Genomic DNA, 18549 nt, shown 5'->3' on the forward strand with positions numbered 1-18549 from the left:
TGTTTCACACGTAGGTTTCGAGAAGAATAAAGAGTAATGTGGAGCAAGACAGGTCAGTTCTCCTTACCAAATGTCAGATCAGAAAATGTATGTACTGTTTACAGAGTGTAGTTGGCATGTAGTCTAAAGATATAAATGGTATGAACTCTGATATCTGTTGTAAACGTTTTGAAATAATTTAAATGTTATCAAAGTTTTTAAATTACTCACTATTTTATACGAATAAATGTTTGAAAAGTCAATGTGACACTTCGGACTCGTATCCGGGTCGGATACGGGTTGGGGGTGTTACATTTAATGGTATCAGAGCTACGGTTTAGCCGATTCTAGGCTAAAAACGAAGTTGAAAGTGTTTTAAAAAGTGTACATGCCAACACAAAGTGAAAAAAAAAATATATTTCTGATCTGATAGGATAAGGATTGTGCTGTCTTGTTAATAGAGTTAAATTGTTATGTTATATAAAATAAGTGAATACTGAGAATGATTTATGAAATCTATATATATGTTTATATGATATGATGGATGACATGTGAACATATGCAATTGACATATGTTATACAATATGAATTGGATGAGCATATGCACACGTGATATCTGATAGAAGAAATGATATGAGCACATGAAAATATGAGAGTTTCCAAAGTAAAATACAAGACGATAGACCTGAAGGTAATAGCATTCACCTGCCCTGGCCAGGCAGGGAGAAGAGCGAAAACCTCAGGGAATGTCTGTATAAGATTAGAGAATGATTCATGAGATTGAATGATATTCCGATATGTTTTTAATTGTATACTTCGTTAATTCATAGAATGAATGTATCGAAATAGTTAAAAGAGTTATGAGCACCCGATCTCAAGGGTGAATTTGAGGAAGGCTCTGTTGTTACAGACCTTTGGATATATGATATGAAGATAATGCTAGAAGATGTTCATTTCTCCATAGTGGAGAAATTAAATTGAGAAGTTTGTTATTATGTGGATAAGATGGAATATGGTGAACGAGTTTCACCATAAGGATGTTAAAAGATCAAGTAACGCGGTTATTGTTGTAAAAGAGTTTGTATTTTAGATGGAAAGAGTTAGCATTGGCTAACTAGAGTATGTGATAAAAAATATACTGGAATTATAAGATTATAAGATATTGTCAGGATATGATAACCAAATCCGCAATGGATCTGGATACAGTTGCATATTTGGATCATAGTAATGTGGTATAGTAAAGGAAAAGGAAGTAAGAATTTGCATATTTAAGTAAAGATGAGGATTGATAAGAAGAGTTTGAGAATGTGTATATCGATGATCAGATTATAGGACACAGGAAGTCAGAATGTTGAGTTTAAGCAAAAGAAATGAAAGGGATTGATTTAAAGGATCAGATACGATAAATATGGGAGTACAGAGGACAATTTTGATATAGAAATAAGACAAGTGTGCAAGGTAATGTGAAAATATTGTTTGACTTCTTAAAGTATATGTTTAATCACATTGAAGAAGATTTAAAGTTGTGTTTGGTCAAATGATGACGAAATACAAGTTTGGTATGGTTATAAGGTAATTAGAGAGTTATGAAGAAATAGATGGATTTATGATATAGAGTGATGAGATGGATGTACTGTCAACGTGATGAGTGACATTATATGGAATTTTTAGAAAGGTCAAAGGAAAAATGCATAATTGAATGAGAGAAAAGACAACAATGGATTGGTATTACTGGTTATTGTTTATATGATAAGCAACAGAAGAGGAGTGTATAAACGAAAAAGATAGTTGGAAAACTAAAGGATTAAAAAGTAAGTTTCTTATGATGATAAGAAAGAATAAGTCAGGGAAGCAACATAAGAACATTAGAAGATATGTTATTACTAAGATGTTCAGTGAAAAATTCGAGGATGAATTTTCTTAAAAGGAGGGGAGATTTGTAACATCCTCAATATCGGGTTAGTGATCAAATTGTAAAGTTTCAGAATTTGGTGACTAAAGTATAAGAATGAAATAGTTCAATGATTATTGGATACATATGATGAAGGTTATTTTAATTGTTAAAGGAAATAAAGGGTAAAATGGTCATTTGATCATTTAAGGAATATACACGGGAAATGGGAGAAATATCCAGAGTTCTCTTCTCCTTTCTTCTTCTTCATGCGTGGGAGAGCAAGGCAAAGGTGAGAGTTTTATTAGTTGATTATATTTGAATTTTAAGCTTGGTTTGATCTTTAGTTGATGGATAAACATAAGGAAAGCTTGGGTTACAGTAAAAATCAAAGAATGGAGGAGTTAAGAGAGATTAAAGATTAGGAGTTTTTATATGAAACTTTGAAAAAGAATTGATAAGTAGAATTTGAAGTTAAATTTGACTTGTCAATGGTTAAATTAAGAGATTTGGAGTGATAGAATTGATTTAGAACACATTGAAAATTTGGTATGATTTTTGAATATTATATGGATGATAGGATTTTGAGGTTTAAGATGAAATAAATGAATATAGATTGGTTTAAGTATGTGTACTAGTTAAGAATGAAAAGGGGATGATATATGATGTTTTGAGAGAAAATGAAGTGATTTTCGAGCTAAAAATATGATTTCTGGGCAAGGGGAATCGGTACCCATTCAAGGGGAACCGATACCCTTCAAACGACAGAATTCCAGAATGCCAGAGGGGAACCGATACCCCCAGGAGGGAACCGATTCCCCCTAAAGGAAAATGTTAATATTGGTTTAATAAGTTCGTTTAAGTTGCTATCCAATTAAAAGGTAGGTATCTAATAATTGTCTTAAAATGTATAATTATGTAGATTCAGCCTAAACGAGTTCCGGAATCATTGACAAGTAAGATCGATAAAAAGGGAAGATAAGAGATTGAAATGGACTAGTGAGGCCAGGTGAGTGCATATAATTCATTTATGGTGCTAAATGGAACAAGACTTGTGACAAGTCTATTTCCTATGTTTAATGCATGAATATATGATTATATGTATATGCATGACATAAATTGTATGTATGCATGATTATGTGTTAACATGCTTTTGAATGAATGATATGAAAAGTGAGATAAACAAAGTATGGTTGATATAGGTAATATAAGTTATAAGATGAAAATATATAGGAATATCAAATAAGTTATGAGATAAGTTATGTGACATGATTTATATATATATGAGTTTATGTGATATAAAAGTGTAAATACATGATAGGTGATAAAACCGTAAGCCTATATGACTATGTGTTATATGTTACATGATATACATGCAAGTTACATGAACAAATGAGAAATGGTATAAGTCATAGGAAACGATCTACGTGAATATGCACTTGTGATACATGTGATATGAATATATGGTTACACATACATGTGGTATGTGATAGAAAAGAAATAACAAGTGATATGAAATTGAATTAAGTAAACAGAATAGATTATATATATATAAGAAATAATAGAAGTGAGATGTGTTTATAAGTCTGACATAGATGAATATGAATATGAATTATAAGAGTGCTATATGATTTATATTAGGATAAATCTTGAGAATATATATATATATATATATATATATATATATATATATATATAGATGGATATGAAATGAAATGAGTTAAATGAATACCTAATTATGTGATGAATGTTGGATTACCTGAACATGTGAATTATATGGAAATGATCTACGTGTAAGTGAACTACGTGACTATGTGATAATATAAAGAAGCTATGTGATACGTGATATGTGAAAGTGAAATGTACATGTGAATGAAGTGATATGAATATAATGCCCATGTTATATGATACGAGAGCTATAGGTATAGTTGGCATGCCAAGAGTCGAGGGTTTACCTATGTCTTTAGACCTCTGGACAGTTACCGAGGATCTTTATGACCTCTGGACAGTTACCGAGGATCTTTATGACCTCTGGACAGTTACCGAGGATCTTTATGACCTCTGGACAGTTACCGAGGATCTTTATGACCTCTGGACAGTTACCGAGGATCTTTATCTGACCTCTGACCTCTGGACAGTTACCGGGGTCTTTGGGGTGACCTCTGGATAGGTCCTTCGGGACATTTATATGAGCTGTGGTGACAGCATAGTGGTGCACAACCTCAATAGACTCACATATCTACAGTTCTCACAAGTGCATATGGGCTAATAAGAGATAACATGGAACGTAATGTATAAGATATATGTGATGTATATACTTATGGTGATATGTCATGTGTTGATTGAATTATAATGATGTTGATAAAGATAATAATATACATGGGCAATGCAATTGGAGACAAACGAAAAGTGAAAGTAATACAAGAAGATATGTTGCGTGTGTTTATGACATGATTATATATATTGTTATCATGCAATAGATACATGCATATTGAAATGTCATGATTCAATGGTATGAATGCACGTTCATGAATTTATTGTTATATGTTTAATTATTGCCTCACTAAGTCAACGACTTAGCGTGTGATTGTTTCACACGTAGGTTTCGAGAAGAATAAAGAGTAATGTGGAGCAAGACAGGTCAGTTCTCCTTACCAAATGTCAGATCAGAAAATGTATGTATTGTTTACAGAGTGTAGTTGGCATGTAGTCTAAAGATATAAATGGTATGAACTCTGATATCTGTTGTAAACGTTTTGAAATAATTTAAATGTTATCAAAGTTTTTAAATTACTCACTATTTTATACGAATAAATGTTTGAAAAGTCAATGTGACACTTCGGAATCGTATCCGGGTCGGATACGGGTTGGGGGTGTTACAGTCCAGACTAGCCCAATCAATTCAGACCGGTCCAAGTGGTTCAGCTGATCAACAGACCCCATGGTTGATAGACGACGCCCACGCGCAGGGACCTGTGTGTGCGGTGGCTCCGGTTGTCAGTTCGGTATAAAATTTTCCAAAATTGTAAATCTTTGGCTTGGGATTCTCGTGCAAACATCCTTTCATGATGGAGAGCGGTGGAGAACGACTAAAATCAACCTTTATGAATGGTCAAACTTCTCTTTTCTCACCCCCTTCAATGACGACAGCAACCACAACACCAAGACCATCGACCGACTCCTCTCAACACTAGGAACACAACGGTGTCAATGATGTAGCAACTGGAACCTTGGTTGGTGACAAAATGACAATGGAAATTTTCTTGAGGAGAGAGAAAAAGAAAAAAGAAAAAAAATAAAAGAGAAAGCGAAAGCGAAAATTTGAATAAATGAAAAATGTGGCTTGATTGGATCTAGACTTGTGGGGGTGGGGGTTTTATCCCCCATTAAAAAAATGGTAAAATTACACCTTAAGTCCTCCAACTACTCCCTTATTATGAATTTAATCCTATACTTTAAATTAAGAAAATTTAGCCCCTAAATTAGAGTATGGAAACTGTCCTCCCCTAAAAAAAGAATTTCGTCATCGAAATTCAAAAGAGTCAAAGAAAACCAAAAATAAAGTTTTTGTTAATTCTTTAGTCTTACAGGTAAATTTTGTCGTATTACAATTTCTCCACTAAACCTTAATCATCAGAATATGTACACTCCTCAGAATTCTCTTTTCACAAAACCTGAATTCGAACAGATATTTCTGTAGAGCTAATCAGACCTTAATAATCAATCCTTTATCATAATAACATTTGCTTACCTTCAGTGCAATATGCAGACTTAACTATTTTCTTTCATACGTAACACTCACCTTGATATTTACACTTTCACCAAGTACCTTAACACTTTCATTAATATCGAAACTTCACTTATAAGGTTTAGCAATGAGCTTATCATCAATGAAAATTTGGGATAACAAAACTCAAATTCATATTAGGAGCCAGATTAGAGTTCTAGAACAAGCAACTCTCGTGTTACTCACGAGGCACTTCACGAAATTTGGTTGGACGTTAACGATATCCATTTATACATAAGTCGAGTCCTTACTGATAAAATACTTAAGCATATTTATTACAGATAGAGTACTCGACTCCAGAGTTCTGACTTAGAAGAGTACAATTATAATCTAGGGGCATGTACTGACTAGACATCCTATGACAGTCGACTGGTAGGTCTACCCAGAAACAAAACTCAACCTAAGCTCTGATCCACTAAAAGTAACACCCTCAGACCGATATGGGTGACCTGATCCGATCTGAGGTATCACATTAGGGTCACTAGAGCGACCCACAATAAAAATAACATAAAATTTTAAAAGTTTTATTAAAACATATAAAAATACAAGTATAGAAATCTTTCAAATCGTAAAATAGAATTCGTTCATACCTCCCATCTTAAAAGTTTTAGACTTAATATAAAAATCAAATGTGTCTTACATGCCCCCTAATTACACTTGAACCATACTCTATAAGAAAAATCGAAGGAACACCTATAACTGAAGTCGATAGATGTACTGGATCGATCTTTTAAAATGAAATGGTGAATAACATGGTGAGCTTTGGGAAGCTCAGTAATACATAACTATCAGGTGATGCTGAAGGACATGCAGATAATTAACAAGCATAAAAATTTTCTTATTGATTCAAGCATATACAAGATTTTGTGATGAACTGGGGTTCCACTAATATTTCAAGTAAAAGACATGAAGCTTACAGTTCAGAGGAAAAGCTCAGAGAACTAGGTTTAGGAGATTGCAATAGGATGTCTAGTGTGTTCCCACAAATCTATAATAAATAAAAGCATAGATTAAAAATAGTAGTATCTTATTTCAATAAAACATATTTTTAAAATCATTGTAATACCCTTCACCCGAACACTCTATATGTAGTCCCTCAAAATTGCATCCACAAGGGCTTACCCTAAGCACACAGTAAAAGAACCACCCTAAGGGAGTACCTTGGGGCCTATGGTCCTACCTAAGGGTCACCTTAGGTCCGTAAGGATTTACCAGCTTGATCAGAGTTAAACCTCCGTACTTCATACTCCTACCCATATAGTATCTAGTAGAAATCAGATTGAGCAGTAAATTGTAATATCAAAATCATGATCCAATAGAATATTGTAAAAATGACAATGTAGTTATTTAAATCACATAAATGCCCTCCACTCAGACACCTTATGTAATTCCTATGAACTGCATCCATAAGGACTTACCCTAGGCCCAATGGACCTAGGAGCCATCCTAAGGGAATGTCTTGGGGCCTGAGAGCCTATCCAATGACACCTTAGGTCCGTAAGAAATTACTAGCTTGATCAAAGTTGAACCTTCATACTCCATAATCCTACCCAGAGAGTATCCCAATAATCAGTTCATATCGTAAATAGTAAATTCTATGATCCATAAATCATACATAATTATATTTTTCAGTGGAAACTTGTAACCAAAGAGCATCTATCCTGTAGCTATAGTTCACAAACTGTAAATCAATAAATCATTAATTCAGAATTTTTAACAGTTAAAAGAATCAGTAAATCAATAACTTTGGTAAATCACATTTCAAGATAGATAAAACAATAATGTAGTACATAAGGAACACACTAGAAAATTTAGTTATTTTTCGTAGGCACGTAGTAATTATCAGGAAGGGGATCAAGAGCTATTGTAAGTTAATTGGATTTTATAAACAGGATCCCTACTAAAAAGGGGTTTAATTGCCAACGAATCTAAACAGGCATTCAAAGATTGATACTTCATGACCATTTAGGATTTCAGGTGTATCAAAAAGGTATTTATGAACCTTAACATCAGAATAAATTCCGATTTCAGATATAACCAGAGCGATTTCATTATTTAGGCCATCAGAGTATTTAAGACACTTTGATTTCTAATGGATTATTAGCAACTTAATCCAATAAGGGTGAAAAGATGATTTACAGTATTTGAGATTCTTGTTGATTTATCAAGATATCGGGTCAACTCGAACTGAACAAATCCCAACACTACGATACATGTGAACCACTCAAATCGATGCACTTCAAGAATATTCACACTTTAATACTGACAATACTAGTCAAACTGATCATCTTCAGAACCAACGTTGAAGGGATCTTAAGGAACTATACATATTATGATGGTATTTATTTATTTATGTATTACAACAGTCTCCAACATGACCGACATACTTGAGTCGTACTTCACAACCTTTAGGGGCGATATAATACTTAGTTTTTCTCGGTGTTTCCAGAATCATCAAATAACATTCATTTATTTCTAGGTCATGAGGGTAGTCGAATCATTTTTGTACTCGAGATTTCTTCGGTCATCTTAGAGTTCAAGGTATTCCAATTATTTTCTTTGATCCAAATATATATATATATATATATATATCATTTCCAATAATTTAATCATCGAGTGATTATTCTAAAATCAGAAATTCTAAATATTTTACTGCCTCGGGAATTAAAATCAGTAAACATGATGTTTCTGAACAAACCAAGTATTTATCAAGTGAATAAGTAGTCTATCAGATCAATGGTGACTTTTTAGGGTTATTTTAGTTATTATTGATCTTGAGGATTAGAAACCAATTTTCAGATCTTCCAACCGATTTGCAGGTCTTTCAAGCAAGTCAGGAGTTCAGTCGGTGGATCTATAGTTCTATCAGGTCAAGAATGAATTATCAGGTTAATTCTACTATTTGAGTCAATTATTTTCTCATTTTTCTTTATAAGGTATTTTTGTAATTTCCTTTTCAAACATTTTCAACGTCAAAACATTTAACGATAGTATTCAATGTGTAACGATTCTAAGATTAATTCATTTGTCTATTAATCACTAATCTTAAATTTATTTCTTATCAATCTACCAATTCCTTTGTGCAATTCAATCGAGTCTTAACCAATTTATCACTTAAACCGTATTCAGTTTGAGTCCATCCATAACCAAACATGCATAATAGACCAACCATATCCACCTATGCATTTATCAGTATCAACATGTTCCATAAAGCATGCAAAGAGGTAGTAAAGTATTATCTCGATTTTTAAACCACATCGGTCGATCATTTTAACACAATTTGATTACTCTCGAACTTTAATTCCACTTCCCATAATGTTTCGGATGCATGACAAAGTAAATTACATCAAAAACGAATCTTAATAGGGAAAACAGATCGAATTGTAAGATAAAACGCTGAAAACAACTTAATGGGTTCGAATTTGGTGAAACGAACCTCAAAAACAGACTCAGGGCGACAAAAAACATCAGGATAAGTGTTCCCAAAAAACTCAACGGTGGTTAACGATCAACGTTCGGTCAACGCCTAGTCAATGGTCAATGAATGGTTAACGGCTCGGCTCGGTGGCTCGTTCAATGGCTCGGCTCAGTTCGACTCGTCGGCTCGGTCCAAACTGGCTTAACCGGTCAATAAACCTCCTGGTTGACAGGCGACGCCCACGCACAGGGAGCGACGCGTGAGGCGGCGGCTCCAGTCTTTTCGGCGTGAAATTTTCTAGAATTGTAAATTTTTGGCTCGGGATTCTCGTGCAAATATCCTTTCGCGACGGAGAGCGACAAAGAACGACTAAAATCAACCTTTAGGAATGGTCGAACTTCTCTTTTCTCACCCCCTTCAATGACGACGACAACCACAACCCCACGACTATCGACCGACTCCTCTCAACGTCGGGAACACAACGGTGTCGACGGTGTAGCAACAGGAAGCTTGGTCGACGACAAAACACGATGGAAGATTTCTTGAGGAGAGAGAAAAAGAAAAATAAAGAGAAGAGAAAATTTGAATAAAAGAGAAATGTGACTTGGTTGGCTCCTACGGTAAAATTACACCTTCAGTCTTCCAACTACTCCCTTATTATGGATTTAATCCTATACTTTAAATTAAGAAAATTTATCCTTGAATTTGGGTGTGACAATATATTATGATTAAGTTGCAAGGAAACAGCTAACAAAGTTCCCTCCATTATTGCGTTATTGTTTCTTACCCTTTTAACTTATCCATGGATCTAAATATATTTAGAAAAATTGTTAAACTGAGTGTAATTATTTCATACTCTATACATAAAATAGTTTGGGAAAGAAAAATTCTGTGTAGATAGATGCCCAAATTGTGAATAACTTTTACTTATCATTAAAGTGAAAGGTGTTACAAGGCTTCCTTTTTATTTCGCTTTAAGTAGCTGGCATAGAGTAGGATTTCCCAACTCTATAATGATGAAAGTTCAGAACATTGATGAATACAGATAAATGATTTTAATTCATTACGTTCACTGATTTTGTATACACAGAAAATTTGATTTTTTTTCCTGAATTGGGTGCATTGAATTTTCTCGATTATCGTACAAATAAGATCGCAATTCGGGAGAAAAAAAATTGCAGATAAAGTGTTGGAATCTATTTTTCGAACTTGGGGAATATAAACCTTCCTGTGGAAATGGATCTCTTCATTGCTAAATTGAAAACCCCATTTCTCTGATTTGATTTGCAACAATATATCGATGCATCGAATTGTTTTGGGGATCCAATTCCCGTTGATGATGATTGCAAATGATGTTCCACTTGCAGTTCATCTCCATCTTCTTCACTGATGTGTAATATATCGGCAATGGACATCACTTGTCCACGGGGAAACAGCGAAGAACTCATCGAAACCGACCTTCTCAACGCTTGGATTCGATCCCCATCTCGTCCGATTTCCAACGCCGCCGAGTCTCTACCATCTTCTTCACCGGCCGTTTTCCTAACGTCTTCATTAACACCAGGGCTAACAACAGCTTCTTCTCTAACACCACTTTCCAGATCCTGGATAACCGAAATAGCTTCATTCCTCTGCGGATAAACAACAGCCGATACACCGACATCCCGAGGACCTTCCTGAACTGTCACAACGGCGGCGGATTGGTTGGCGGATGCGATATTTGCACGACAAAGGGGACAACTGGAGTGAGATTTTAACCAGGTATCAATGCAAGGAACATGGAAAGCATGATTACATTTAGGCAACAATTTCAAACTCTCATCTTCCATGAACTCACTCAAACAAACAGAACAATCAGTTCCTTCGATCAAACCCTCGTTTTTCTTGAACTTACAAACCGAAATGGCCTTAACAAGGCTCTCATCCAACCCTTGTGAACTAGTTTGCCATCCATCGTGATTCGTTTCCTCTCTGTTTCATTAAATCTAAGCTCGTACTATGACTCCGTTCCCTTCGCCTCCGGCAATACTTTGAGATGATCGTGTAGTAACTAACCAAAATGAATACGCTGGCCAAGATCCCGATCAGCGCTACAATTAGAGGCGAGAAATCGGTGGAGGAATCGTCGTCGTCGCCGTCGTCGATGGGGAAAGGAGGGGTGCTGGGAAAATGAAGTAGCACCATTGAGGGCAATACATGCTACAAATACCTTGTGAACAATCTTTGAAAGTTCCATAGGGTGTCCATGGATTTGGGGAACTTGATGAAGAACTCATGTTTCAATAATGTCTGGCTTTTGGTTTTCAAGTTTGGATTTTCAGAGAAAAGAAAAAGGAATCACTGGGAAAGAGAGCCTTAGAGGGAAAGGGAAGGAAAGTAGAGGAAATGGTAAGTTGAGGTGTCCAACTCCCTTATCCTCTGGCTTTATTCTCTCATATCTTCTTTAAGTTAATTGCATAGGAGGGCTTCAAATTATGATTTATTTTAAATTAATCCATAAACTTTAATATTTGATACTATCATTTTAAATTAATGTGAAAATCGCCTCAGTGACCAAAAATACCTTATAATATACAATTTTAACCAACTTTTTTTGGATTTGCCAAAATGACCAACAAAATCGCAATGCGAAATAAAAATCGCAACGCGATCCCCAGAATCGCAAGTCAGTTTCAAGAATCGCAACGCGATAGTACAAATTCGCGTTGCGATTTTCCAGAATCGCAACGCGAATATAAAAATCGCAACGCGAACATATAAATCGCAAAGCGATTCTGACTATCGCAACGAGTATCCGTAAAAATCGCAACGCATATCCGTAAATCGCAACGACAATACGTAAAATCGCAACGCGTATCCGTAAATCGCAACGAGAATACGTAAATCGCAACGCGATTCTGATTATCGCAACGAGAATACGTTAATCGCAATGCGTATCCGTAAATCGCAACGAGAATACGTAAAATCGCAACGAGAATCTGTAAATCGCAACGAGAATCTATAAATCGCAACGATAATCCGTAAATCGCAACGATAATCCGTAAATCGCAACGAGAATCTGTAAATCGCAACACTGAAATTTTGTGTATATAACTATGCAACAGCAGCAAATCATAAACTAAATCCCTAAATCGCAACTCATTCCATCTCCATCTATCACTCTCTCCGGCGACATCCGTTCCTATATTCAACGACATCCTTCCCCATCCGGCAACAGGTTTTAGTTTCGCAGCTCGTCTGTTTAGTAAATTAATTTACAACCATGAAATCATCTAATGTTGATCATGTTTTGATAGATTTGTGTTTTGGAGGGTCATGGGAGAATGTTCATGGTGTTTTACAATATATGCCTTTACCTATGAATCTTCAACTAAAACTGTCTTTATAAAAGTTAACTTATGAAACTCTAATGTTACGTGTTTCAAAGAAATTGAATTTAGAGCCCCTAAGTGGATTTAGGTTATCTTATCAGAGAAAAGGTAAAATTTATTTGTTATCCGACAATGAAGATGTTGAACGATTCATTGCTTACATTAGAGTTTCGCAAGATGATGTTACATTGTATGTTGTTGAACCTAGAAGTAGTGAAGTTGGGTCAGTAGCGGGTAGTAATCAACTAAGTTCTTCAGCCCCAGTTTATGGTGCTCACAATGTACAACGTTGTTATCAACCTCAAAATTTAATGGTTCCACCACAATTTCATGACCAAGAAATTTTTGTTTCACCACATTTCCAATACCAAACACAATATCAAACACAATCTCAAAACCTACAACCTTTCCCTAATCCAAATCCCAATCAACTTTCAGCACCAAATTTCGGTTTTCGTATTAACCAGTTAGACGATGATGAGCCAACAGAAAAAATTGTGAGTACTAGTCAGTATTCGAAATTTGATCTTGGTCAATACCTGGACTTTGATCTTGGTCAATACTCGGATTTTGATGATGTTTCAGAAGAAGAATCAAACCCGGCGTGTAATGATTTTGATATTGGTCAATACCCGAATTTTGATGATGAAACAGGCATTGCCGAAGAAGATGTTGTTGATGATAATGAGCAGGAAGTTACGAATGTGAATGAACATGTTGAACATCCATTCTGTAATTCATATAACTCTGAAGAAGAAACAGAAGGAGAAGAATTCCCCGAAGAAAAGAAAAAGAAGAAAATACCACGGGAGTATAACTGGAATATGCCAGAATTACTTCAGATACCGGAAGAAGAGTTGGTAAATAACGCAATTGATTGTTACACAAAAGTATTTCGTATCAAGAAAGATGATTGTTTTGATACAAAGGAAGACTTGAAGATAGCTTTGTATACGAAATGTGTGGAAGATGGCTATCAACTAAAAGTTAACAAATCAAGCAAAGATCGTTTCGAAACAAGGTGCATGATTGATAAAAACTGTATGTGGCGTATGATTGCAAAGAGGATAAAAGATTGCGAAGTGTTTCAAGTTAGGACTTTTATTGATAAACATACATGTTCAAGAACCCAAGTTTTTCCTAACCATAGACAGGCAAACAAAAAGGTGTTGGGTGGTTTTCTGGCTGAGTTAATGTTTTTGAATGGCATAGTATATCGGGGACATGAAATTATGACTGACATGAATACTCGGTTCAAGATTAGTATCTCATATTCTCAAGCTTGGAGAGCTAAATGTTATGCCTTGGAATTGTTGAGGGGGTCGCCAGAAGCATCGTTTGCCCAACTGTCGGCTTATTGTCACAATTTAAAGCTGAAAAATCCTGGGTCGGTAACTCATATCAAAACAGATAGAGATTGAAGCTTTGAGTTGCTGTTTATCGCCATTGGTGCTGCGGTTAGTAAATCAATGTAATTTTGTTGACTCATTTTTGTTAGTTACATACATTTCACATTTAAATGATTATATTTCTTATGTATATTATTTTGTAGATTCGTTCGTTTATTACTTGCATGCGCCCAGTTATTATAGTTGACGGAGCACATTTGAAAGGTCGATACCTTAGAGTAAACTTATTAGCAGTAGGCATGGATGCTAACAATGGGATATTGCCAATAGCTTACGGGGTTGGCAAATCTGAAACCTCTGATTCATGGACATGGTTTATGGGGCAACTTAGGGATTACATAGGTCTTATTAGCAATTTGACAATCATATCCGATAGGGCAAACTCAATTGACAACGTTATTAGAAGGTGTTTCCCAGATACTTTTCATGGACTTTGTGGTGTTCATTTGTATAAAAATCTAAAATCAAGGTCTGCTGGTATAAAAAATCACAAATGGACATACTGGAAGGCTGTAAAAGCTTATCGGGAAGTGGATTTTAATAAGCATATAAACTGTTTAAGACGTGTTTTGCCTCAGTGTGCTCAAACACTAGAAGATGTCGGGTTTGAAATATGGTCAAGAGTACATCAACTTGGAGCAAGATATGGTTTCATGACGTCTAATAGTGCAGAATCAATCAACGCTCTAAGTCGTCATTCCTGGAAATTACCTATTACTATGTTAATGGAGTTTTTTCGAGCCTCTATTCAACAGTGGTACTACAAGAAAAGAAACCATGCAGGTAATTATTTCTTTAAAATCGTAACTTATCATATATTTTACTAAGTATTGTTTATTTAAATTTACAGGAACATTGGAACATCGTGTTACACCATGGACTGAAAAAAGATAACGAAACGTGTTGTGAAGTCAACGTCATGGAGAGTTGAACCATGTTCAAACACTTTGTTTCAGGTACTGGATAATAACTTAAATGGGCTGGTCGATCTAAATGCAAAGACGTGTAGTTGTATGAAATGGCAAACATCTGGTTATCCGTGTGGCCATGTTATAAAAGTTACTCTTCATCTAAACCAAGATGATTCAAGCGCATACGCTATGGATTGCTACACTACAGAAGTTTATCGACAGACTTATGCCGAGATTATCTACCCTATTCCACATCCTTCTGAGTGGGACATATCAGATGACTTACAAACAGTTTTGCCACTAGCCATGGACAGAAGGCTACCTGGCCGACCAAAAAGTCACGATTGTATACCGTCTAAGGGTGAAGAGAAGAAGAGATCGACATGTAGTCGGTGCAAGGAAAGTGGTCATACAAGGTTGACATGTGGATCACCAGTGCCATCAAAATCATCTTTTCCTCTACCAAAATATGGATCCTCATCAAAATCCAAAGCTCATATGGTGTCAAGCAAAAGACAATCATCTTTAAAATCCCAATCACAACTGGCTCCACCTTTTGGGACTGTTAACTTAGGTGATTTTTAAATGCAAACGTTGTATTATGTGGATTTTATGTGTGAACTTTTAACATTTTCAGTTGAATTAATGACTCAGGCCAACCATTTTGACTTAACCAACTCTTACTTGTTATTCAGTTGTTATCACTTATTAGGCATTCATTTGACTATCGCAACACGGAAATGACGTTTGCAATCATCTTAATGACTATCGCAACGCGGAAATTACAATCGCAACGAGAGAATCGCAATGCGAAATGAAAATCGCAACGAGAGAATCGCAATGCGAAATGAAAATCGCAACGAGGGAATCGCAATGCGAAATTAAAATCGCAACGCGAATTTAGTTTCGCGTTTCGATTTTCATTTCGCATTGCGATTCTCTCGTTGCGATTTTCATTTCGCATTGCGATAGTCATTTTTGCCTTCAACATAATGCAGATTGAAATCAACAAAATCAGCCATTACATTTCAATTAATTAAACAAGCACAAATAAGAATTATGTTCACATCAATTAAACAAATCAACTTTTACAAATCATCTTTTACAAATCAATTAAACAATCAAAAAATAAGCAATAATTCTTATTTCCTCATCTACTATTGAATCAACTTTTGCAGCCATACATCATTTTCACGCAGCTCACTTCTGAGATTAACCTGCAGAAACCAAACATTTGCTCAAACAACACTTTCTACACATCTAAAACCTACAAACAGCAAATTATTGAATTCTGGGTACTTAACCAAACATTTTCAAACCAAAAGCCTATAAACTTACCAATTATTTATGGATATTTTTATAACGCAGATGCAGGTAGGCAGCGTCTCGTATATATTGATCTAGCCATATAATGCCGAAACCACAAGCCTACTGCAGCTCTATCTCTATCGGTGGGAGATAGATACTTTATACTTCCTGTCGTCAAACGCTCCAACGCCAAGCATACGAGAGGACCACAATCCCCTCTGGCTCCTTCCGTTTGTTGTGGCGCGGTCTCGTCTCTAATAACTGTAATATTGAGCTTCTTTGGCTTCTTGTTTTCAGAACGAGTCCAATAATTTATCGCATCCAAGAATTTAGCCAAATGAGAGCTCCATCCCTTAATAATATCTCTTAAATCAGCCAATGATATGTAATTTATCAGGCTGTCATATACTATTGTCTTAAGGGATGAGAGCTGAAGCTCGACGAGAAGCCAATGTTTACGTTCCAAAACATGGATAAATACCTGCAATCATAAGTAATAATTCATTCATTTGCGCACTTATTTATGAATACCTTTAAACTCAATCTAAAATAAATACTAACCATATCAACCTCCCACCATGCAGGATAAAGTTTAGCTTGTCAATTACCCAACACAAATGATTCATCTCGTTGATTCTTCAAGTGAACGACATTAAAAGACGTCGGCATAATTGTATATCGTGTATTTCTGTTATTTTTCTTAAGTTTCCTAATTATTAAAAGACGTGTCACCCACGCATCGATATGCTGTTTTACAAAAAAAGACATATATTAGTGACTTACATAAATTTAAAAAAAATTAATCAAATTGAAATATAAGAAAAATATAAGACTTACCCCCCATCGAAATAGCCATTGTCTTCGACCCCTAATAATACGCCCCACCAAGACCAATCAAGCAACAAATAGATATCATCGGTGAGCTTGCATATGTCAGTGAAACACCCCTGGCTCCGCTCATGTAGATAAAAATCAACTGCAGTCTTAGCCCAAAGGGTGTTATCCAGAATTATGTCCGGTAGTTGTTTCCTCTCCACTTCAGATAGCGGAATGGTACTGGCCGGTAACTTATACGAGAGCCAACTCTCATCCATCATGTCCGACACGTCAGAGGGTTTATCAAGAATCTTACATATGACGCCATGTGAATCGGGCTCTTGAATGGTGGGAGGGACCTCTTCAATGATGACAGTGGCCTCTTGAACGGTGGGAGGGGACTCTCGAGGAATGATAGGGGCCTTTTCAACGATAGGCGTGGACTCTTGAGGGATGACAGGCGAGTCGGGCTTCTTCTTGCGGTATCTTCGTACTATTGGGGTATACGGAGACTTAATAGCACGTGCACGCCGTCTGATGCGTGAACTCCGTCGTGCAAGCAAAACCCGACGTAGAGCATCCACCTTATCGGGCCGCTAAATAATTAAATACAAAAATCAGTAAATAAACAGACAAGATATTTAAACAGTGAAAACAAAGACAAATATGTTTCAAACTTGCATTGTATTCACCCAAGTTATTATTATATCATAGTTCACAAAATGCATCAGATAACAAAGACAAATATGTTTTAAACTTGCAACACTGTCAAGTTAGTATTTGTCTTTGTCTATTGGTTGAAGTAATGCAATCCATTCAAGTTTCAATTTGCATAAGAATAAATAGTTTACTTTCGCAACACGAAACTTAAAATCGCAACGTGAAAAATGACTATCGCAACGCGAAATGAAAATCGCAACGGGAGAATCGCAACGAGAAATGAAAATCGCAACGATAGAATCGCAACGCGAAATGAAAATCGCAACGCGAAACCAAAATCGCAACGCGATTATAGTTTCGCGTTGCGATTTTGTCGTTGCGATTTTCATTTCGCGTTACGATTTTCATTTCTCGTTGCGATTTTCATTTCGCGTTGCGATAGTCATTTTTCAGGTTGCGATTTTAAGTTTCGTGTTGCGAAAGTAAACTATTTCTTCTTCTGCAAATTGAAACTTGAATGGATTGCATTACTTCAACCAATAGAAAAAGACAAATACTAACTTCAGAGTATTAAAGAATACACAGTTTGGCAGAATTGGCAGCAACCGAACAAATTTACTTTCAACCAAAAGATAAAACAAAGACAACTACTATTTCACAGTGTTAAAGAATACACAGTTTAGCAGAATTGGCAGCAATCGAATAAATTTACTTCAACCAAAAGACAAAACAAAAGACAAATACTAACTTCACAGTGTTAAAGAATAAACAGTTTAACAGTATTGGCAGCAACCGAATAAATTTACTAAGCAATCTAAGTGAAATGATTAATCTAAGTGAAATTATGAGTAAATTTATCATAAAGTTAAATATGGAAAATCTTAAACTTACCTCGTTGCGTAGAGTATGAATCTTATTCTGCAACGATACTACCATCTCACGTAGAGTGGCAACCTCACCACGTAAAGTAGACACCTCCACACGCCATGCACCATCGTT

General features: G+C 35.7%; 1 pseudogene; it reads right to left on the reverse strand.

The window, feature by feature from the left end:
- Positions 1-10259: 10259 nt before the first annotated feature.
- LOC120121445 lies at positions 10260-11439 on the reverse strand (annotated as a pseudogene).
- Between the last annotated feature and the right edge of the window lie 7110 nt (positions 11440-18549).

This window comes from Hibiscus syriacus, unplaced genomic scaffold (assembly GCF_006381635.1).
Source record: "Hibiscus syriacus cultivar Baekdansim isolate YM2019G1 unplaced genomic scaffold, ASM638163v2 tig00110372_pilon, whole genome shotgun sequence".
Taxonomy (NCBI): Eukaryota; Viridiplantae; Streptophyta; class Magnoliopsida; order Malvales; family Malvaceae; genus Hibiscus; species Hibiscus syriacus.